This window comes from Ambystoma mexicanum, chromosome 3p (genome assembly GCF_040938575.1).
Source record: "Ambystoma mexicanum isolate Mex_15411 chromosome 3p, UKY_AmexF1_1, whole genome shotgun sequence".
Classification (NCBI taxonomy): Eukaryota; Metazoa; Chordata; class Amphibia; order Caudata; family Ambystomatidae; genus Ambystoma; species Ambystoma mexicanum.
Window position 1 is genome coordinate 881,845,398 of NC_090925.1, and position 24,340 is coordinate 881,869,737.

The following is a 24,340-nucleotide window of genomic DNA, read 5'->3' on the forward strand; positions in this document are numbered from 1 at the left end:
TCCTGTTTCTTTTTTTTTTGTTTTTTTAGTGAAACCTTCAATTTAACTTCTCTTGCCTTTACTCCTAGTTATGGGGAAACTTGTCACTCCTTCAGACTATCAGTAGCTTTTTACACATGGGATTTTTGGTTACTTTTTATGTTCCTGTTAGAGGATTTTTGCAAAAGTTACTGTCTGGCAGAACTTAGGAAAGCCCATCTTGTATGAAAAGGGTTATTCTTGGGTTTTGCCTGAACTACGCAAAGGTATGGTAGCAATGGATGATTAGCCAGTCTTAGTATAAGAAGGGAGGCGGGCTGTAGTAGGTACACAACTCTGAGCACACCTTGGTTCAAGGGGAACACTATACGCTGTAGAGTTATTAAAAAAAAGACATTTATGATCTACACTAAGGTACACTGTTTTACTTCTAAGTTCAGGTAAGTAGAAAAACATATATATTTAAAGTAAAACACTTGCAGTATTCTTAGGATTGATAAACCACAGGTAAGTATGCTTAGAATAGCTTTTAGGGTGACACCTCACACACATAATGAACCAACTTGAAACATATGTGCAAACCTTTCAAACTCTAAACTTGGACCCAATCCTGTTTTAAGAGTTCAACTGTATCTGGTATGAGTTCCTTAAAGTTCAGATGGGCCCCTGGGCCACCAGTGACCATGGGGTATGCAAGGAAAAGGCGGGAATGAAAGATGCTTTCTGATGTTTGTCAATCTGCTTAGAATTGCATGCTGTGCATAGTCCGACATCCAGTGGTAACCGCGGAGTATTGCATCTTGTCTTTCGAGAATCGAAAGGGGACTTCGACATGGGCGTGCTGTACACTCTCCCTACGTGACGTGTAGTGTACGCAAGATCCCTCGCAGTCGAGGTCCCTCAGATTGTTTTTATCCGCCCAGATAACTGTCGCCCTTATGCGGAGTTCGTAATGAACATTGATATTGTCCAACAACCTTTGGTCGAATTATTATTCTATAAAGATATTAAAGATCACCCCACCCGTCCCTTGTCTCGACGGCTGTTCCAGTTTCTGCCGAAGACCTGCGAGATTTGAAGGTGATCATGTCGGCGTGGCCGGGCCTTCTGCCGGCCTATACAGTAGGGAGAGTGGGGTTGGGTAGACATTTCTTTTCAAACTGAAAATGCCTTTCCCTTTCTTTCCTCTTTCCCAGTTGGTCGTAGTCACTCTGTGTAACCTCAGCTATGGAGAGGACTCAATTTAGATTTTGCCCGATTTGTAAGAGCAAATTCCCATGGAAGGATAAACAGACGGTGTTAACCGGTGCTTGCTGCTCGATCATAAAGAGGAAGGGTGTGCGGCCTATAGGCTCCTTCGCCCCAACACTTTGAAGGAGCGTAGAGTAAAACGGTGGGCGGCCTACGGTATGTCCAAGGCCGGGACTTCTGCTACTGCCGCTACCACCGAATTTGACGACAGCGAGAATGACGATCGGGCCTCCGAACCGGCGGTTGTTGACCTTTCGACGGAACGCTCGCGTTCCGCATAGTCTGTCCCCGGCCCCAATAAGCACTGCGTAAGCTCTGCTATGCGGAAGTCACACCCAGGCAACAAAGACTGACACGTGCATGACACTAAGCACACAACCCCTAGCCTTACTTCGACTACGTCGAATAAGACTTCGGCGCCAATGGGTGCAGCGGTAATTCTGGTGGTACCCGCTGATCGCTGAGATCGGCAGCCCTCCCCGCAGCCACATGCGCGCCCAGTGACTGGGCAATCCAAGACAAAGGGCGCTACCCCAAAAACACAGTGCTGTTGACAACGCCTCACAGTAAAGCGTACAGCGACGACAAACGAAGGACTCAAGAGAAGGCCTTACCACTGCCAAAAGTTACAGCACTGCTGGAAAACTGTGGCCAATAGGAGTAAGACCCTGATTCCGCCGAAACAGACTCCCTTACAATCGTCAGATGTACCTACGCGCCTCCCGACTAGTGAGGGCGTTGAGATCAGCCTGGCAAGAATTGTGCCCACCGATTTCCACTGTGCTCCACAGATCCGACCACATAGTATACTCCACCCATAAGAAACTCCCGTCCTGATGAAGGCCCACACCACCATAGTTCACCTAGATTATCTTAAAATGGCCGAAACACTGTTGTGTTGACTTGTTGTTCAACCCTTGATTGTTCCTACACAAATGTGCTGATTATCTGATTATGACTCCACTAAGTTCTCTAGCTTCCTTCCCAAGGAACCTTTAGAGAATGTACAAACATAAGAATTTGGTTTTTCAAATGCTTACCATTTGAATCATTTAACTCGGGTACTAAACAGTGTATTTTTGAATGTTGAATAGCCTATGCTCCTAAAATTCAAGTGCATCATTACACTGACTGCACTTAAATTAAATCTGAATTGCAGTATACAGACCTTTTCCCAATTCTGTGTCTACCTAATCATGTGGTGACAAATCCAGGACTCATTTGCTCTTTCTTCAGCAGTTAGATCTCAATGACCTTGCTCAATTGTGTTTTTTGATATAAGTATACATACCTGGGCAGAGCAAGGCATCAACCAGGTGCCCTGTTAAATATTGGTTCACAAGAAAAGGACATGCAGTCTCCAAAGCCACTATTTCTAGATGGATTGTCAATTGCATTACACTCTGCTACTATCTCGTTAAGAGAGAACTGCCCTTCAAGTTCTTTACACACCTTTACAAAACACTATTGCTTAGATGCTCATTCTAGGTCTTATTCTCGGGTGGAACAGGCAGTACAAACACATCTTTTCACTACTGTTCCTTCTCACAACCCACCTCCAACTCCGGGTACTGCTCGCTAGTCTATGCACAGCATGTGATTCTAAGCAGATTGACAAATGTCAGAAGACATGCATTACTTACCGTAAAAGCATTTCTGATGGTTGTATCTGCTTAGATTCACATGTGTCCACCCTTCCTCCCCGCTCGGTGGAAGGAACATAGACCTCTTACTACTTCTCTCCTTTCTGTACTCTCGATAGTCCTAAGGCTCCGTCTTGGCGGAAAAAATACAATCGGAGGGACCTCGACGCGTGAGGGATCTTGGGTACACTACACTCGGACTATGCACAGTATGTGAATCTAAGCAGATACAACCATCAGAAATGCTTTTACGGTAAGAAATGCATGTCATCCTGCAGGATTCACTAATGTTGCAGGAAAGTAAAAATGTTGGTTAAGGCTCTGGGAGGTTTTGGTGAACCCCTGAAGGATTACCCAAAGGTTCACTGGGTTGTCTACCTCAATGTAACTCTATGGGGACCTGGGAGGTTGCAAGATGCAAGCGAGCTGCAGCCCGCAGGGTCATAGGATCAAGCAAGCAGGCTCTAGGTAAGTTATGCCAGGAGAGGGACAGCAATTGCAGCAGGTTGGTTCCAGCGGTGAGGTGACCGCAGACCCGGTCACATGTTTCTCTGTCTTGGCGACCGGAGAAGTGGACTTTGGTGTATCTGGCGACAGTTCTCGTATAGACGGACGCCCATCAAAGTATCTTCGTGGTTCTGGCTTGTTGGCACCCTATCGGGCTCGGTGATGCAATAGTTGTTCAGGTGGTCAACTCTTCATGGTTTCTCAGCGCTAGCCTCTGGTGAGGAAACGTTTGGGAGCCAGTTTGAGTCGATGCAGGTCTAGGAGGGTGCCCTCGAATTTGCACAGTGCATTGTGAGTTTGCAGGACATGGAGGTCGTAGATGTTCCAGGGATGGAGCACATTGTAGTTCATCTTGGGAATGGTTAAGCCCTCCAATTCATGGGAGGAAGTACTCTTCTTCGGATCTTCCCTTCGCCCTTCAGAATCTTCTGTTCCTAGTGGTTGACTTAGTGTCAGCTCCAGGACCTCCTGAATGTATCCAGGAACACTGGCTGAGTCCACTGATCATGTCCCATGCACCATTCAAACCTGGGCGGTGACTGTCCAATGGGGAAAGCCAGCCTCCCAGTCTTAACTGTTTTCGGTCCGGTGCACTGCAGGACTAAGGACGGGGAGTTCCGGTCACCTCCCCCACTGTTAGGCAGAATTCTCAAAAATGTGCTTATTTCCCTCCACCTTGGAGACCCCCAGCAACTTTGCTGGATTTTGAGGGCTTGATTTTTTTTTTATTACATTTTCAACGAAACATAGTTCCATCACATAGGTCTCAAAAGTACTACAATAAATGCCAACACAACAACGATACCTCATCCATAATACCATCAAGCAATATCTAGAATCCCAGTATACCCACCCCTAAATACATCAAAATAAAATCACCCTATGCAAACAGTAACATGGAATACACACGAAAATACATAAAACATCATAAAAGAGAACAGTGAAGGGGGAATAACAAAAAAAAAGGGGGGGGGGTTGTCCTTACTCCTCTCCCATCTTCCCACCATCTCCCTATTGCATCATTCGTATAAGGCATTGAACGTCTCCATAATGAGATATCATCTCCCTCCTTACCTTTATCCTTCATTGCGATCTTTTCATGCTTATAACTCCACCAACCAGTCCTCAACAGTAGGTTTCTTCCTTGTCTTCAGACCCTAAGGATCAGCTTAATCGCCACCAGCACACCTTTATCAATACAGATATTATGTCTTCTGGTGTTCACACATCTCCCTTTATGCAGAAGCAAGATTATATTTGCTGCCGATCGTTCCATGACTATACCAAAAACCATTCAAATTCAATAAACTCTTTCCAAAAATCCTGCCCTCTCGAGATGTAAAATGTTACCTCCTATCCATTACCACAACTCAAGCACAATTCATCTGTCCTCAGCTTCAATTTGAACATCCTAACTGGTGTCCAATAAACCCTACCAATTATTTTCTGTCTAAACACAAATTCATATATTTTCCCAAATTCATGCTTACCCTAAGAACATCTCTCCAATCATCTGAAATGACCACATTGACATCAACCAACCATGCATCCATTAGCTTATTCCAAGCTACAATATGCCCTATCTCCATGGGCATGAAATGCATATGGCTATGCACATTGTATTCCTGTCCAATCAACAGTTTACAAATCTCTGGTTTCTTCCCTAATGAGTCACCAGCCATACTCTTCCTTTGATTAATTAGTGAAATCAAATCCAGATATTTACTCTGTTCTCTATTTCCTAGATTGTACATACTTTGCAATTCTTCAAATTGCAACAGTCTTATTTCCATCTAGCATATCACTCAGATTTAATCTACCATTTTCGATCCAACTCTGCCAATTCAAGCACCTATTATTGAGTTGTAATGTTTCATTATGCGAAATAGACACATCCTGGCTGAAACCATAATGCTGTCCATTTTCCCTAAACCACGACCACAAAGCCTGTCTAGTCGCCACTATTGGTTTTAATTTTAGCTTCTTATTTGACAGTTTCCCCATAGTATAAAGGTTATCATAGTGATGGGGACCGCAAATTCCTCTTTCCATGCGTAGCCAAATCGGTCCTTTAATATTCTCTTCTTTAAAATAATATGAACTCTTCTTGAGCAAAAAAGGCCTTATAGTATTTCACCAAATCCGGATAGCCAAACCCACCCTCTTCAACTTTTTTCATCAATATATATTTCGGAATACAAGGTCTTTTACCAACTCCCCATAAGGATTGAAAAAGCTAGTCAATCTCCGGTAATTGTTTCTTATAAATCAATAAAGGAACTGACTGTATAATATATATTCTGATGCTTCTTAATCTGCTTAGAATCACATGCTGTGCATATGGTCCGACATCCAGTGGTAACCGCACCGCACTGTATTGTATTGCATCTTGTCTTTCGGGGACCTAAAGGGGACGTCGGCATAGGCGTGTCTGTAACACTATCCCTAACGTGACGTGTAGTGTACCCAAAATCCCTCACGCGCCGAGGTCCCTCAGATTGTTTTTTTCCGCCCAGATAACTGGTCGCCCTATAGCGGAGCTCTTACATAAGAGACATTGTTTATCCTAAACCGACTTGTCGGTTATTCCCCCTTAAGTCATTTCAATGGCAAGAACAACTTCGACGAAGACTGCTGGGGGCTTGCCTACAGCGGTGGATTTCAGCGCTTAAGATCCAACGGCTGAAGCATCCACGTGCCGGGCCCTCTGGCTGGCCTTTACAGTAGGGAGAGTGGGGTCGGAGTGGCCATATTTCCGTTGTCTTTCCTCTTTTCCCCCCTCTTTACCCTCTAGGTCTGGTCATCTTTCCCTTTTTGCTATGGAAAGGACTCCTTTTAGGTTCTGCCCTGAGTGTAGGGTCAGATACCCATGGAAGGACGAGCACAGGACGTGCAACTCCTGTCTCCCCTTAGAGCACGACGAGAATCGGTGTGCGGCTTGTAAACTCCTTTGACCGATGACCCTTAACGAGCGCAGTGTAAAGCGATGGGCCGCGTATGGTATGTCATGGTTGGAACCCTCTTTCCCCACTCGCCGACAGTGATGGGGGCACCTTCGATGACCAAACATCTGTTGCAGATGTGATGGACCTCGAGGCGGACAATTCTAGGTCCGCCACACCCGTCCCGTCCCGACCCGCCTGACTGGTTTCGCTTCAGGGGCAACACCCGGCGACAGGGGCGTACACAGACATTACACTAAACACACAACCCCTCCACCTATTTCGACGGGTACGTCAAAAGGTGAAAGCGCCAGCAGGGCCGTTGAAAATGTTGGCAGATTCCTCGGATCGTTCATATCCAAAGCCTTCCCTGCATCCGCAACAGTGCTTGACGACTGGGCATCCCAAAGCAAACAAGGGCGCTACGCATAAATCAAGTTTATACGTCGAAGTGCGGAATTTCGACGCTCCGATGGTTCCAAAAGGCCCGGTATGCTCAAACTACGACTAGGCCTCGAGGTGAAAAACCTACCGCTAGGCCCTCTGCCACGGTAGGTGGTAAATCTACCGATGTACCTTCGGGAACCACTATCTCACGCCGATTCAGCGGAAATAGAACACAGTATCGCAAGAATTACTTCGGCGGTTGGGCTTATACCTATTCCGTCAAAAAACATGGGGCAGGCCGCGGATAAATCTACAGATACGCCCTGGTGCCCCGATTTTTGCGATAACTACGAGGACAGTCAAGTGGCTCTATCCAATACCCTGAGTGACAAATTTCTGTGTCAAGGGGCGGAAGACTACGTTTTTCCACCCATCGGCCCTTCTAGTTCCTCTGGACAAGGGAGAAATTTGAAAGGTGCATGGATCGTCTTGAGAAAATTATTTATTTTTTCTGAACCTCATTCCCTGAAAAGATCTCATGGAGAGCCTAATCTTAAATCTGCTCCACAGTTACAAGAGGATCAACCCTCGGTCCCCGTCCATCATGAAGACCGCGTTCAAATGGATACTTATCAGGACATTTACAGTGAAGATGAAGAACCTTCCTGCAGGGCTACAATGAGGCCCAGGCGGATGCCACAGACGATTGGGAAGAAACGCACCAAGTGGGGACGGACCTGTGCACGCTCCCCCAACAATATCAGGACACTGATGTTCTGTGCCTGGATGCTCCTCCGTCCACCCCGGCTCGCCAGGCCTCGCCTGTAGATGACCAAATGGCCTTCAATGCCAAGTTAAGGAAGGCAGCCGATCACTTTCAAATCCCTACTCAAGAGGCAGTGCCTGAGCGGGACTTGGAAGACATTCTTAAGGAGAAACCCCCCTCTAGCCCGGGCATTCCCCTCCTTAATTATATTAAGAGAAGATTGGCCCCCTCCCTGGTGTCACCAGCTCAAACCCGGGCAGTGAACCCAAGAGTAGAAAAGTTATTTCTGCCAGCTCCTTTGGACCCTCAATACATTAAAGGGCATGCCACCCCCGATTCCCTGGTACTGACTACCATCCGGAAATGGGCAGGAGTACTCCTTGCTACGGGGGAGGCGCCTCTGGATAGAGAATCCAAGAGGTTGTATGCCTTGGGTAAATGGGTTACCTCGGCTGCCTCATATACCACGCGCATAGCGAATAACACTACGCTGCTGGTGAGTTATGCTGACGCTCATTGGAACCTAGTACAGGAAGGTCTTCAGGAGGTCCCAGAGCCCCTCAGGTCCAAGCTTCTTACTATTGTGGCCGAAGGCAGGCAAGTGAACCAGAATGTAATAAAGAACACTCTCGACACGGCTGAAACAGCGGGCAGGTCCTTGGCCCAGGGAACCTTACCTAAGAGGCACGCTTGACTGTGTATCTCGGGGTTTAAGCCTGAGACACGGGCCGCTTTCATCAATAAACCCATTGAAGAAACTGACCTCTTCGGAAAGGCGGTAGATGAGGCCCTAGAAACAGCCAAAAAAGAGCAGTCCCGAGGGAGGCCACCAGGGGGCGCAGGCAAGATGGCCACCTGAATCTCAAGCTCCCCGCATGGCCCCGGGAAACTCACGGAAAAACATGCCTTATGTGCTTTTTAGCCCCATCTATCAGCGATCGTTGAGCAGGGGAACCGCTGTGGACTACCCAGAAGCTGGTCCGGACTTCGGAGATGCCCCTGTTCCCGAGATGACGACCTGTGAACGGTGACACCCCCCCCCCCCCCCTGCGCCTGAAGGAAGGCCCCGGGTGGGAGCCACGCATCGCCTAGCTGGGTAGCGGTGGGAGGAGTCGAATTCCCCACCCGCTTTGACTCGTGCACCGAGGCCTGAGGTCCTCTTGACGGCTCGGGCGGGCCCTGCGGAGATCCCCGTCAGCGGCTTGGGCCGCACGGCTGACGGCCCCAGCCTCTCCGGACATCTCAGAGGAGCCCCCACCCCGGATGCGGCGGGTCATCCGACCCCACCAGTGAGGAGAAACGGCCTGTGCGACCAACACACAGGGCCCAACGCCGGGTGGGCCTTCCGAGAAGTTCCAAAAGCTGCCGGCGACCGGCCCATCCATCATCGGGGATACGGGGGCACCACCGCCACACCTACCGCTCTCACCACCAGTGATTCGTCTGTGCCCGAGCCGACGCAGCGCCGCACCGCGGAACCATCTCAACGGCCCACGGTTCCACACCTGACCACCATCCCCAACGGCCTACCTCCCCATAGCCCCCACGGGGCTCAGGATTAGTGGCGGAGGCGCCCACCCGACCACCGGAGAAGGCTCAGGCCGTCGCGGGAGCGCACCTAGGCCACCTGTAGGACACCTCAGGAGAACCCTATAGCTTGGTGCGATCGATGCCCTATGAACTGGAGGGAGACCCTGGCACAATACCAATACACGCCTGGGTCCCTCGAAATGGAGACCGGCCCTGCAGCCTCGCAACCCCCGGACATGAATGTCATACAGAGCAACATCCAAACTATCCTGGAAGAGATTAGGGGTATGAGGACAGACATGGGGGCCAAGTTGGTGGACCTCACGGCCAAGGTTTCAACGCTGGAGGATCGGGTAGAAGGGGTTGAGTGCAACCAGGCATCGACGGACATCCTCGAGGCACAAATGGAAACTAGATTTCAGGAACTGTACCGCCGCGAGGAGGACCTCCGGCTCAAGGTCGAGGACATGGAGAACCGGGAGAGGAGAAACAACTTGAGAATTTTTGGCCTTGAGGAGACGGAGGGAGAGACCCCGGTTGGACTTGAAAGCAAAATCCAAGACATCATCAGGATTGTCCTGGGGTGGGACTCGGGGGGGGGGGGGGGGGGGGGGAAGGGGGGGTTAGACTCTCCTGCTTGATAGAGTCCATCGGGCAGCCAGGGTGGGGGGGTAGAGGTCCATGCTCAGTTCTTGCAAGATTTCACTACTATAAGGACAAGGCTAGGGTGTTGGAGAGGGCTAGAACCCTACGGGATATTCAACATAACTCCAGGGTGACGATTTACCAGGATCTCTCGGCCCTCACTCTCCAGATGCGAAAGAAATGCGGCACTATCACCAGGTGGCTACAAGAAAAGGGGACACTCTATCGCTGGGGCCACCCATTCCACCTAGCATTTGAAAGGCAGGGCCAGAGGTACCAACTAGTCACGGAGGCGGAAATCCGAAGGGCTACCGAGGATCTGACAGGCGACATCGCGGGACCATCAGAAAATCGGGACGAAACCAACGGAGACCGCCCTCGAGGCCCAGACCTCTCCCAGGGGAAGCAAAAGGTCAAAGGCTCACGTAAATTCCGAAAAACCAAACATCCACCCACAGACCGTGGAGATCCTATGAGTGTACGAGCAGCAACCAAGGCCTGCCTTTCTGCACAGAAGGCCTGATCCACACCCCACGGGAGCACGCGATGATTCATGGTGTTTTCGCCCCACGACCTGTGGGGAGTTCTTTGTCAGACGGTCAGGGTTGAAGTGTTGCCCATTTAGAGGCTGTTGCATGATTTCATAGGAAGTTGCACGGCGACTCCATGCGGACAACGGCCGGCGCCTCTCCAGGCCTCATGCCGTGATACGCCCCGCCAGGGGCAAAGGAGACACGACCAGGTACCGGGGCCGGGGGGGGGGCCTGCCTCGGGAGTCGCTACAGCCAGTTCCCCATCGCGGATCAGAAAGGGCCGGTACTTAATGAAGAGAGACAGGTTGGAAAGCGCTACACCTAAGAAAATGTTTTCCCGAGGCCAGGGAAGCGATCATGGTAGTTCGTTGCCAGTCATATCCCCACCTGGGGACCTGGCGGCGAACACTCCACAAAACTGGTAAGGGAGAGGGGAGGGGGTTTGCCCCCCGTGGGGCTTGAGGGGAAAGGGAAAACCAGGTCAAACTATGGAGACTTTTTTTGCAACGGGCTCCGAGTAGCAGACACTTAGAGGCGATTTCAGTGCGCGCAACGAAAAATGACAATGATTGAAGCAAAGATAGGCACGTTGAACGTCAAGGGCCTTAATTCCCAGAATTAAGAGATCTCTCACGAGCATCATGTTCCGTAAGCAACACCTAACGGTTCTTTTCCTACAGGAGACACATTACAGGCAAGGCAGGAAATCGAAGATCAAGGGGAAAGATATTGGGTGCAACTACTGGGCCTCACACAGGTTCCAAGAAGGAGGGGGTGGGAATCCTCCTGAGCAGGGCGTTCCATCTCACAGACATAGAAACCAAGAGGGGTTTTGGTGGTCGTTTTTTGGGCATCAAGGGAACCTGTGAGGGAGAGCGCGTTACCCTGGCCACTCTATACGCGCCCAACTCAAAACAAATACACTTTCTCACCCAGGTCTTTCATGTCATGGATGAGTGGGCAGAGGGAGCCATGATACTGGGGGTGGGACTTCAACCTTGCTTGACTGGTGGTCCGCGAGAGGGGGGGACACCCAGGGGCATCTCCAAGGACAATCTGGCCCTGCAGGCCCTCCTGAGAGAGCACTATTGGGTGTACATCTGGCGAACAGCAAACCCGAACCAGGGTGGGTACACCCTTTTTTTTTTTCGCCCCCTCATTGCACCTACACCAGAATCGAACTTTTGTTAATCTCGGAAGAGGGGAACGGGGTGGCACAACAGCCGAAGGTGGAAGCCATAACTTGGTCAGACCACAAACTCCTCATAGCGAATTGGTCACTGCCCATCCCCCCAAGATCTTCCCGATGGCGTTGCAATGATACACTCCTCAGGGACCCAGTATTTCGTGATTTCATGAGGCAGGAAATGCTGGCCTATTTTGAGACAAACGACACCGTTGAGACGGATATGTCCATGGTGTGGGATGCCGCAAAAGCCACTTTCAGGGGCCTTCTCATAGCGGAGGTTTTCGATACGTAAACGGGAGAGAGGCCTAATCGAGGGTAAACTCCGCACAGAGTTGAGCGCTCTGCGAGCCAGACTGGGCCTCCTGGGGGTGGATCGAGGGGCTCTCCTGGAGGAGATGCAGGGCAAAAGACACGAACTCCATACGGTCCTAATAGGGGAAGTCCTCAAGAAAATGAGCTACGCTGAGCAGAGGTACTACGAACGGGGAGATAAGGTGGGGACCCTACTGGCGCAGAGGGCTCGGGGCTGCAGGGTTGAGACGGAATGTGGGTCTTATAGACCCATCTCACTCCTCAATCTGGACGCTAAGATCTTTGCCAGAATCCTGGCCACCAGACTTGAGGGCTGCCTCCTGCGCCTGGTACACCCCGACCAAGCGGGATATGTCTTGAACAGGTGGGGTTCTGATAATATGCGGAAAACGCTCCATGTGCTTGCCTCGAGAGGGGTCCGCGATGAGGGCGCGCTTCTACTGGCCCTCGACGCGCAGAAGGCCTTTGACAGGGTCAGCTGGGCCTTTGAGGGAGGTATTCACGACCCTGGGTATGGGCCCAAGGTGGCTGGGTTGGATCTCCGCGCTCTACTCCTCCCCTCCGCTAGAGTGGTGGCAAATGGGACTGAGTCGAGTACATTCTCCCTCGAGCGTGGTACACGGCAGGGATGTCCTTTGTCCCCCCTAATTTATGCGCTCGTGATGGAACCTTGGGCAATCTCGATCCGCAACGATGCGGCCATCAGGGGAGTACAGGTCGGAGAGATGCAGTGCAAAGTCTGTCTTTTTGCTGACGATGCACTGCTCTATCACAAACCCATCCCAAACAGTCCCCCGAATGCTGCAGGGCCTCTCGCGCTATGGGGACCTATCTGGGTACAAAGTTAATCTGGAGAAATCGGTGGCGTTCGTAGGGGGTAATTTACCAGACTCGGAGATGACCTTTGTTAACGGGCTTCCCTTCAGGCTAAGAGACGACAGATTCCGGTACCTTGGAGTCCAGGTCACCCGTGACCCTGAGGGCCTACACCCGGCCAATTTCCCCCCCCTTTGGTCAGCAATCCGGAAAGACATAGAGCGATGGTCAGGGCTCTCTTGGATGGCACGTCTCAACCTCCTAAAAATGGTAATCCTTCCCAAGTTTTTATTTCTTTTCCAAATGCTCCCGGTGCTGATCCCCAAAAAGTTTTTCAAGGAAACTAAGCGAGTCCTCCTCAACTTTCTCTGGTCAGGGAAGAAACACAGAATCTCCTACGAGGTGCTGACCAGACCGAAGGAGGATTGAGGGATGGGATACCCTGACCTTGAAACATACCATAGGGCCTCCCAACTGAACACTTTGCCCCTGGGACCAAAAAACAATGGGTAGCCATGGACAACTGGCCTCTTGCGCCCGTCACCATAGAGGAATGGCTCTGGGTCCCGAGGAAAAAGATCCCCAGAAGTGTCTTGTATCACCCAGTCCTAAAAGTGTTGTGGTCCCTATGGAAAGAGGGAGGGGGTTACTACCGCTGGCTCACAACCTGGCCCTCCCCCTTGAGCTGCATTTGGGCCCCCCCCTTCCTGTCCAAGATAGCGGAGCCAGCGGCCTACCAGACGTGGTTCGAGGCAGGCCTTAGCAGGACCAGTCACCTCTGGGTGGGGGGCTCTTTCTTACCCCTGAAAGATCTGGAGGAGGCTCTGGGGATAGTTACCCTGTCCCCCTTTCGCTATCTTCAGCTTAAGGGAGTCCTGACTGAACCATCCTGGGGGGGACACCCTCAGGAGAGACGTTACAGGCTTCGAAAAACTCCTCCTTTCGGCGAGGGGCTCCAAGGGAATAATATCCCGCCTCTACAAGCTCTTCCTCTTTTCTGTCCCGCAAGACCCCCCCATCTGCACGCACACAATGGGGAAAGGACCTGGGTGAGGAGATCGACGACGAGAGGTGGAGGGAGATGTGTAGGCGGGCCAACCGATCCACGGCCTCACTCCAGTATCGTCACCAGGCCCTCAAGGTATTGCATCGCTGGCACTACCCCCCCTCCCCCGCAGAGGATTGCTAGAATGAGGCCGGGGTACGATCCACATTGCTGGAAGTGTAGGACCGAAAGGGGGATTACATTCACATGTGGTAGAGGTGCCTGGTGGTCCAAAAGTACTGGGAGGAGGTTTTGACATGGATTAAGGGGATAGATGGGGTGGAGTGGCCTTCCTGCCCCTGGCTTCTCCTTTTTGGAATTGACATTGGGGACGATCATGAAAATACCCATGACCACATGCTGCAGGCTATGTTGGTGGTGGCCAGGTGCTGCCTGGCACAAAAATGGAAGAACCCCAGAATGCCCGTGGAAAAAGCATGGGTAACCAAGGTGCGGGCCATTTATGACATGGAATTCCTCACGCATTTACTGGACGAATCTAGATCCAACATCGAGGAAATGTGGCTCCCCTTCTTCGAAAAATACGGCCGCACAGTGTAAGCTTAGGCCCCGGACCTGGAGAACCCCCCCTCTGGGGGCCTCAGGCCAGCGTTCCAACTGGTCCAACTAGTGCTTCAAAGCTCGACCCATGACTTCGCCGTGCCAAGTGCACAACATGTAGACTTTGCTATGCTCTTTTCGGAACCCGTCAAATACACAATTAGTGAGAACTTGAACTGGTGTGGGGTGGGGGGGTGGGAAGGGGTGGGGACGAGGGGTTATAACTGGTTTCCTGTTCATGTTTAAATATGCTTTGCATTGTTGTAACACAGGTGCGAAACCTAATAAAATTTGATTTTCAAAAAAAAGAGCTGCCCCTGCAACAAATTACTCCCACCCCCCCTCCACAGAGAGGAGGTAATTCTTGTCGGTCCTTTCGAGGGCAGTCCTGTGCAAGTACAACTATGGCACGGAAACTTTAATGCTGGACAAACATCGGAAAGCCCCGCATACTACCCACCAAGGGGTCAGCGACATGGCAAAGCCAGAGGTAGAAGCCCCAATCCTAGAGGAGCCGCAGCCTCTGGTCAGAAATGACCATCCGATCCAAGTCCCCTCCCACGTCACCCCGGTCGGGGGGCACTTAACATTTTTCTTCACTGCATAGGAGGGGATAACTTCACACCAGTGGGTCATAAAGATGGTCTCCCGTGGGTACTGCATGGAATTCGCCTGACCTCCCCAATTTAGACCACCGCACTCACGCGCCTCTCACCGCACCATCTGGAGATCCTGAATCAAGAGGTGGAAGCAATGCTGGAAAGGACGACATAGAAGCCGTCCCTATTCTTCAGGTAAACAAGGGTATTTATTCATTGTACTTCCTTGTACCCAAAAAGGACCTCTCCATGCGCCCTGTTCTAGATCTGCACTCAGTGAACAACTTCATAAAACCACAAAAGTTTTGCATGGTAACGGTACAGGAGGTGATCCCACTGTTGAAACGGTATCTACATGCCACATTGGACATGAAAGATGCATACTTTCATATTTCTATGTTGCCAGCACACAGGAAATATCTAAGGTTCATGATAGAGGACAGGCATTACCAATTCAAAGTACTCCTCCTGCATCGCCTCAGCGCCAAGGGTGTTCACCAAGGTACTGGCAGTAGCAGCCGCACACCTGTCCAGACTATCAGTGCCGGTTTACCCTTACCTCGACGACTGGCTCTTAACGGGGGACTCGTACTGCACATGTTGTTTGAACACCCAAAGGACCGTAGACCTTCTGTTCAGTCTGGGATTCTCCATCAACGAGAAAAAATCCAGTCTAGTCCCCAGTCCAATAAAACAATTTCTGGGGGCTCTAATCCAGACGAAAGACTGCCTTGTCTTCCTCTCCAACGAGAGGGTTCAGAACATGCTTTTTCAGATCCCCCAATATGTAGCCAGTCGGGAGGTGACGGTGCGCAAAGCCATGCGTTTGCTAGGGATGATGGCGTCATGCATATACTTGGTTCCCCACACGCGGCTGCGCATGCATCCCATGCAACCAGTGGCTCAGCCAGTGGTGTCCGGCCAGCGGACAATGGGAAGATTTGGTAGTTATCTTGCTAGCCCTCGTTCTCTCTCTGCAGTGGTGGTCAAGGGAAAACCTTCTGATGGGGAAAACCTTCACCACTCCTGCAGTGGAAGCCACTCTCAAGACAGAAGCATCTATCACGGGGTGGCTGGCTCCCCTGCTTCAGCAGACAGCGCATGGAGTGTGGTCCCCACAAGTAGCGTCCAACCATATAAACTTACTGGAGCTATTACCAGTGTTCAAGGCATTCAAGGCTTTTCAGATGCAACTACAAGGGAAGACAGTGCTGATTCTAACAGGCAGCACTACAACCATGTATTATCTGAACAAACAATGGCCCCCCCCCCCTCTCCAGGGCTATCCAAGCTGTCCCAAAACAATTGTATATGGGCTCTCAAACACAAGATATGATATGATATGATATGATATGATATTTGTAACGCGCCTATACACAAGTGTTTCAAGGCGCGACGAGGCAGGGAGGGAGGGAAACAAGGGGAAGACAGACAAACGATCCTACTAGGCCAGGTGTCATTCAGATCGCGCAAGTGCAGAGGTAAGGGGAAAAGGAGAAAGTGCAGGGGGAGGAGGTGGGGGGGAAGTGCGGTACAAGGTAAGTAGCGTAAAAAATAAATAAATAATAAGTAATAAATAAAAGGGCCAGCTGGTGGCAAGTGCGAGGTAAGTGCAGAGCAAGTGCTGGGAAGGGGGCTGTAGGGATGCAGTGACAGTCCCACAGTGCAGGGGGAGCCAGGGAGGCAGTGCAAGTGGAGAGTGGCTGGGACCTGGACCGAGGTCGCTGAGAGTGGCTCAGATGCAGGTTTAGTGCAGAATTCAGTGGGGAGTTAAGCAGGTTTAGCAGGGGAGAGGGAGAGAGAAGGCAGAAGCGAAGAGGAAGGTTTTGAGGTGCTTCCGGAACCGGAGATGGTTCTCCTCAAGTTTCAGGGAGGCAGGAAGGCTGTTCCAGAGGGAGGCCCCTGCTGCGGAGAGAGATCTACCCCCAGCTCGTTGCTTCGAGAAGCGGCTGACCATGAGGGAGTTGGAGAAGGATGAGCGAAGGGCTCGTGAAGGAAGATATTTAGGAAGAGAGAGTTGAAGGTATTTAGGCCCCAGGCCCCAGAAGGCCTTGTGGACAATGCAGAGGGTTTTGAACTTAATCCTCGCAGCCACTGGGAGCCAGTGAAGAGATTTCAGTCCTGGAGAGATACGGTCCCTGGGCTTGAGGCCAGGGAACATGTTGGGACAACAGAATCTTCTGGCAGATGTGCTCAGCAGAGATTTCCCCCCTGCCCATAGAATACGAATGGCGTCTGCATGAAGACATCGTGTCCAATGTCTTCGCAGAATGAGGCTTACCAGAGATCGACCTGTTCGCGACTCAGGAGAACACCCAATGCCAAGACTATGCCTCCAGGTTCCCCAGAACCGCTCCAAGAGGAACAGTCTCTGGATAACCTGGTCAGGGAAATTTGTCTACGTTCCCAGAAAACACCCCCCTGACTCCCATTCTCAACAAGATAGTGCACAAGATGCACCAGGAATCAGTTACCATGATAGTTACCAACCCTGGTTTGCTCATCTGATGAAAATGTCCCTCCCCACCAGTAAAACTACCCTGCCTGTACAACATGTTGTCTCAGGACAGGGGCCAGACCCTACACCCATGCCCACAAACTCTGAACTTGGCAGCCTGGCTCCTGAGGTCATAGAGCTTGGACACCTACAGCTCCCTCGGAGGTGCATGGACATACCCAGGGAAGCTAGGAAACCCAACACCCGTTATTGCTATGCCAGCAAATGGAAACGTTTTGTTATCTGGTGTAATACCAAGGGCGTTGATCCCATCGATTGCTCACCCACACACATTGTACTATACCTAACCCATTTGTTGGACACAGGGTTGGTCTTCAATTCCATGAAGGCTCATCTGGCTGCTCTTTCAGCCTACACCACTTCACAACAAAAGGTGTTGTGGTGGAAGATACCAGTGATTAAGGCCTTTGTTGAAGGGGTTAAAAGAATGTATCCTCCCATTTCTCACCCAGCTCCTGGATGGGAGCTAAATGTGGTTTTAACCGGCTCGTGGGTTCTCCCTTTGAGCCAATGCATAAAGCAAGTCTAAAAGACCTTACTTATAAAACGGCTTTCCTAGTGGCTATCACTTCTATCTGAAGGGTTAGTGAACTACAGGCCCTTTCTGTTCTAGATCCCTTTGTTACAGTCCACAGGGATAAGTTAGTTCTGCGCACGCATCCCAGATTCGCGCCTAAATGAATCTCGAAGTTCCATATGAACCAATCGATTGAACTTCCTACCTTTTTCCAGAATCCCACTAGCATGGCCGAAAGAAGCCTACACACACACTAGATGTGCGCAGGGCAGTCATGTGCTACCTGGAAAGAACGAAACCTCTGAGGAAAACGAACCAATTTTTGCATTTCAGTGGCAACTGGTAGAGAAGGGGGAACATGTCTCTAAATCAGCTATCTCAATGTGGATTGTCAAATGCATCACACTGTTTCTCTCTTGCTTAGAGAGAACTGCCCTTCAAGCCTAGAGCACACTACTCTGGGCATTGGGGCTTCATTGCAAATGTTCCCCTAGAGTCCATTTGCAAAGCGGCAACCTGGAGTTCTGTACACACCTTTACAAAACACTATTGCCTAGACACTCATTCTAGGTCTGATTCTCTGGTGGGACAAGCAGTACTAAGACATCTTTTCTCTACTGCTCCTTCTCACAACCCACCTCCAACTCTGGGTGCTGCTCGCTAGTCTATGCACAGCATGTGCTTCTAAGCAGATTAACAAGCATTAGAAGACATGCATTACTTACGTTATAGCATTTCTGATGATTGTATCTGCTTAGTCACATGCGCCCTCCATACCTCCCCGCTCTGGGTGGAAGGAACATAGTCGTCTTACTACTTTCTCTCTTCATGTACTCTCGCAAATAGCCTTGGGCTTCCTTATGGCAGAAAAAATACAATCGGAGGGACCTCGGTGCGTGAAGGATTTTGGGTATACTACACGTCACGTTGGGGATAGTGTTACAAACACGCCTATGCCGACGTCCCCTTTCAGTCCCCGAAAGTCAAGGTGAAATACTCTGCGGTTACCACTGGATGTCGGACAATATGCACAGCATGTTAATCTAAGCAGATGCCATCATCCGAAATGCTATTACGGTAAGTAATGCATGTCATATCTTAAATAATAGAACCATTTTAATCACATTAATTTTTGGCCATAAATTTAAGTTCAACCTTTCCCACCTTTTAATGGATAATGTAATTTTGTCTATCAATAGTATTTAACACCCTCGGGAGACCATCTACAATTCCATGATTTCAAAATTTCATTATCACATGTCCTAGATGGAGGAAAATTTTCAGCTTTGTCCCAATTTACTTTGTGTCCTGACAATTTTCCCTATTCCTCAAACATTTGCTTCAACATAGATCCACATTCTTCTGGATTCGACAGAAGAGTCAACATATCATCCGCATAAGACATTATTTTAACTTGTATTCCCGACACAAAGTCCTTTAATCTCCTCACATTGTCTGATGTATGCTGCTAATGGCTCTAACGCCAAGTTGAACAAAAATGGGGACAAGGGGCATCCTTGCCACACGCCTTTAGATAGAGGAAAGGACCCAGAAATCAACCCATTAACAAACACCTTGGCCCTAACAGCTTGATGAATACAATCAAACATTCTCATAAACACTGGACCAAACCCCATTTTCAACAGAGCATATTCCAGGAACTTCCAATTAACCCTATCAAAGGCCTTTTCAGCATTAAAAAAAAAACTATAATCCCATCTGATTTCTTTTCCATAATGTATCCCAATAACATTCAACACCGTCCTTATGCTATCATAACCAAACCTTCCTGGAGTAAAACCCACCTGAGATTCGTCAATCGTATCCCCCACACAAGTCATCGGCAGACTGCCCATATTTTGGTAAAAAGTTTAAGATCCACATTCAACGAAGAGATTAGCCTATAGTTCCCACATTTTTTTATGATCTTTATCTGGCTTTGGAATAACAATGATCAATTCATCCTTCGAGTCGCACATTATTCCCGATGATATAAAATCATTAAAGATCTCACTTAAAATTGGCGATAGCGGAGTCGCAAACCTCTTATAAAACTGAGACAATACCATCTGGCCCTTGTGACTTTCCCTCCATCCGTAAGATTGCATTATAGACCTCAGTAACATCAATCATAGTCAAGTGTAGTTTTCTTTTCAGTAGATAACTCAAAGATTGATTTTATCAAAGAAGTTACCCAGGTCTTCATCACTAGGATAGAGTTCTTCCCTATAGTCTCGAATACTCAAAAAAATATATGTTTCTGTTCAAGATGTCCCCTTCTTCCGTTTGCGTGGAAGAGACACATGTATCCATCATCATTCCTTTAAGCTTATTTGGCACTAACTTACCATTCTTATCACCGAATTCCCTAAACCTCTGCTTCTTATAAAATAACTTTTCCCGCTAGCATTTGTACATGGTTCTTCAACTCGCCTTCTAGCTTTTTCAGTTTCATCATATTTGAGTCTGTTTCCACAATCGCACAATTCTTTTGTAACTCCTTAACCTCTTGTTCCATCTTCCTGATTTTTCTTTTTAGCATGCGTAGTTCTGCTTATCAATTCACCATGTAACGCTTTAAAACAATCCCAAACAGTTCAACTGAACCTTCATTCTCCTCAAAGTATTTCGTAATATAGTCCTCAAAAGCTCGTAATTCCTCACTAACTTTTTCGTTGTTATACCTACAATCTGACCTCCTATCCAGTTTGAAATTCATCACCACATTGAAATCACCTCCCAAAATGACTACTTCACCCTCTATTTTATCCAGCAGAGTACTCCACAAACTGTAAAACTGCACACTTGGAGAGCATGGGGCATACACCGCCCCTATAGTCACCCTCCTACCATCATAAAGTACATTGAGCAATAGAATACCACATTCCTCATCCTTTGTCTTTATTTTTATCGCTAACGCATTCCAGAACATTATACTTAGTCCTCTTGACCTGGAGTCATAATAATTAGAAATCACCTGTGAATATTTGGGACTAGTCAAATAACATTCAGTCTGCTTTTTCAAGTGAGTCTCTTGTAGGAAAATCACATCCCCTCTACTTCTCCAAATACTTGCCATGACCTTCCGTCTTTTAATGGCACAACCAACCCCTTTCACATTCCACGAAATAAAAGTAACAGATTCATACCGCAATACCTTGATCTAACTTTCTTTTAAAATAACCAGAACAAACATACCACATCCAATATATCAAGCTAACCCACACTGCAATCCAGAAAGCGAGAGAGTTGAGTAAAAGAAAAAAAAATAACATAACAGGACTTGATTTTTTTTATTTTTAACCTGGATATAGTGAGACCCTTTTTCCACTCATGTATTTTATTGTGAATTTTACCTTTGTGTTTCTTTTGGTTGTGGAGTATGACAAACTCCATAGGCCTCATCTTTTACATTGTCACACAGCACCTTCAGTGCAGTGACGCAGGGAAGTCTTCCAGACCTTCTGCGGGATAAACTACTGTTTCCCCGAGCAGTAAAGTGAAATAGACTTTACTTACCATTGTAACTTGCTAGACCCAGCACACACTATCTTACAATAGAGTGCCGGAGGGGTTTCTTGGTATCCCCTTTGTCTACCTTCTCGTGTAACATTTTTTGTTACCCTTTTCTCATAGAATGGCTGGTGGCAGTGGTTTTGTTTGAACTAACATGGTTTGCATTTACTGCAGGCTGTGTTCACAGCCGCTGTAAAGCAACAGCAGGAGCCTTCTTTGTCAAAATGGCACCTAGTCTTTTTCTTTTGCCATTTCTTTGTGGAAAGATCCTTGCAGAGATTTTCTCTGCATGCCAAACCAGGTTTGGTCTCTTTGTTCATTTCGCCTTTGGCGGGATTCACGAGTGAAGCCCGCCTCTGGCTCCAGAGTTTCTGGGGTAGGCAGGAAGTGAAGGAGGTGCCTGAAACTCCCTGTGCTTAGTCTCCTAGGAGACCCAAATGCACTCTGATGATTGGCCGGCTGACTGTCCGGCAAGGACAGCCACCCTGCTGGGTGACTGCACAAAGAAAAGAGGATCCGTAAATGGAACCCTCTGCCCCCTGCACACCTTACAATCCTGTCAATAGACGGTTAAATCGTTAGTTACTTAGACTTGTTAATACAATATTGTTTAGTATGTATGTTCAGAAAGAAACGGCTATTCACAGAACTGTGATACAGAGAACTGTTTAATGATTAAATAAGCAAAACAAATAGGCCAAAGAGGTATACAGTTCAACTTAAAAAATGGCTGACTCGTTTTGAGAAAAACATTCTCTTCTTCCAGAGCCATATGATTTATTCTGAACTGTGAATTAGAAATAAAGGAGAGAGGCAATAAGGCTCAAGCCAATACATGTGCAGATAGATGACAACTATCACGCAAGTTCAAAAACATAACCTATTTCACATTTTTCATATGTTACTATGATGGGTCTTAAACCATCTAGATCATTATCCAAAGTCACTGATTACCACGTGTAAAAATCATCCCTTTTAAAGGTACTGTGTGATTAAAGTGAGAATTAGCCCAACTCACAAATTTGTGGTATTTACAAGATTTTTGTCTATCGCACTTAGTCAGTCTGGCATTATAGAATCTGTGGAGGGGTAGAGGATGAAATGGATATGGAGCAGGGCACTCACCAATGTGTAGTGCAAAAGTGGACCCAAGCGTCTATCTAATCAAAGGTTCCTTTGAATAGGTACCATGTTTCTTGGGTAATGCGGCCAAAAGTTGATCCTGTAATAGATTGATGAGCACTGATGAAGGAAACACGGAAAATCTGTGAGGTGGCAGAAATAAAGAGATAATTAGTGACTCACCAGTGCGGAATCTTAAAGGCACATCTAGGTGGATCTGCGGTATCACTGTGACACAGTGAGGCGCCATTCAGTGTTAATGTCTCGCATACATGTTGCAGTTTATCAGCAAGGGGCTGTAAAAAAAGTGAAACCACGTTTATAAGGTTAAAGACGGAATGAGTGCATGAAGGGAGACAGGCGGTGCATATCCATCGTTTGAATAGCTTACCGAGTCGTAGCGGATCACTGGAGCCAGAGAGTGGAGTCAATGACGCGCAGATGATTATCCCTGAAGGATGTCTTCCGTGCGGTGGGCTTCGCAAGAAGTAGCTAATGGCAACTGTTGTCAAGGAGCAGACGCGAGTAACATGAAGTGCGTCCCTTGTCTAGGTTGTGAAATAAATGTGAGGTGTAGACAATTAAGGAGGACACAGGAGTGATCTCGACTCGTCTAAGAGAGCATACCACAGTGGCAGCCATGATGGACTGGTGTTGATAGTGTTTGAGGGATCTCCAATGACAGCCAGCGCATCCGACTTGAGCTCGTGTATAATGGATTATACGGAAAAGGTAACAAGGTTGCAACAAACAAAAGTGGGCAGAGAAAGATTTTAAAAAATGTGTATATTGCCACGCGATAATTTAGACGTGCAAGTCAGAGAAGCGTCAAATACAACTACATGTGGTGCAGATTGGAAATACCTTACAAAATTGAAACACAAGTCCAATATTATTGAGTCTTCAAAGGTCTAGAACAGAGCTAATACTGCAGAGATAAAGACTTGTGGGATTCTCCCTTGTTCCTCTACACTACGTGAGTTACCTAGACCAACTGATGAACATGGTTTGCAAAGAGCGGATCTAGCTCTGGGTGAACAATTTACAATGATCGCTCCTGTCGGAGGACACTCTTTGGGGAAACAAGTCAATGAGAAACATGCAGTAGTTAAAATCCACTGGAGGTCAGAAGTCCAACATTGCTATGTGCTCAATGTATACATATCCAGTTTAAATGAAACATTTCAATGAGAATTCGTCATTGAGCCCTCTGGGGAGTAAGGTATCAAGTTAATGAATCCTGAATTTTTCCCTGCGAGACAGAATGTCTTGGTAGTTCCCCCTCTGGATGTTTTTTTTTTTTTTTACCACTTCTAAGACTTGAAATTTAACTTGTGCCACAGTGAGGCTATTTTCTAGAAAATGTCTCGCAAGGGGTGATTTGCTGTTTTACACCTAATGTTAGATTTATGTTTGGTCACGCTGTCTTTAATGGCTCTCGTGGTTTGACCCGCGTATAGTTTCCCGCAAGGGCATTTGATGGCATATGACACCTATGGTCAACAATGTCGCATAGTGTCTCAGTCCGATTTTCTTCCCAGTTTGGGGATGCGAGATTGCGTCACCCTTGGTTACATTGTTGCAACGTGTGCAACATAGGCACGGGAATGTGCTGGGCCTTTTAAGGACGCGTTGCTTGTCTGTTGGTGGTCTTTCAGCTTTCACAAGTTTGTCAGGGAAGTTCTGTCCACGTTTGAATGCCATCATGGGTGGTTTGGGGAACAGTTCATGTAGTAACGGGTCATTTTGTAGGATGTTCCAATGTTTTCTTATAGCTTTGCCCACCTGAAAACTGTCTCGAGTTTTTTGAGATGTACACTAGAGGTGTTTCGTTCTTTTATCTCACTCGGTGTCAGTAGATGTTCTTTGCTGATCAAGTCAGATCTCTGTTTAGCTTCCTGTAGTACTGTGTTAGGGTATCCCCTTGTTTCAAATTTCTCCATTAACATAGAGCATTCTGTG

The 24,340-nt window shown here is 48.2% G+C and overlaps 1 protein-coding gene across 1 annotated transcript in view; it reads left to right on the forward strand.

Moving 5' to 3' along the window:
• EIF3CL (eukaryotic translation initiation factor 3 subunit C like) overlaps window positions 1-24,340 on the forward strand; it is a 384,931-nt gene that overhangs the window by 119,032 nt on the left and 241,559 nt on the right. The gene's annotated exons all lie outside the window — the stretch shown is intronic.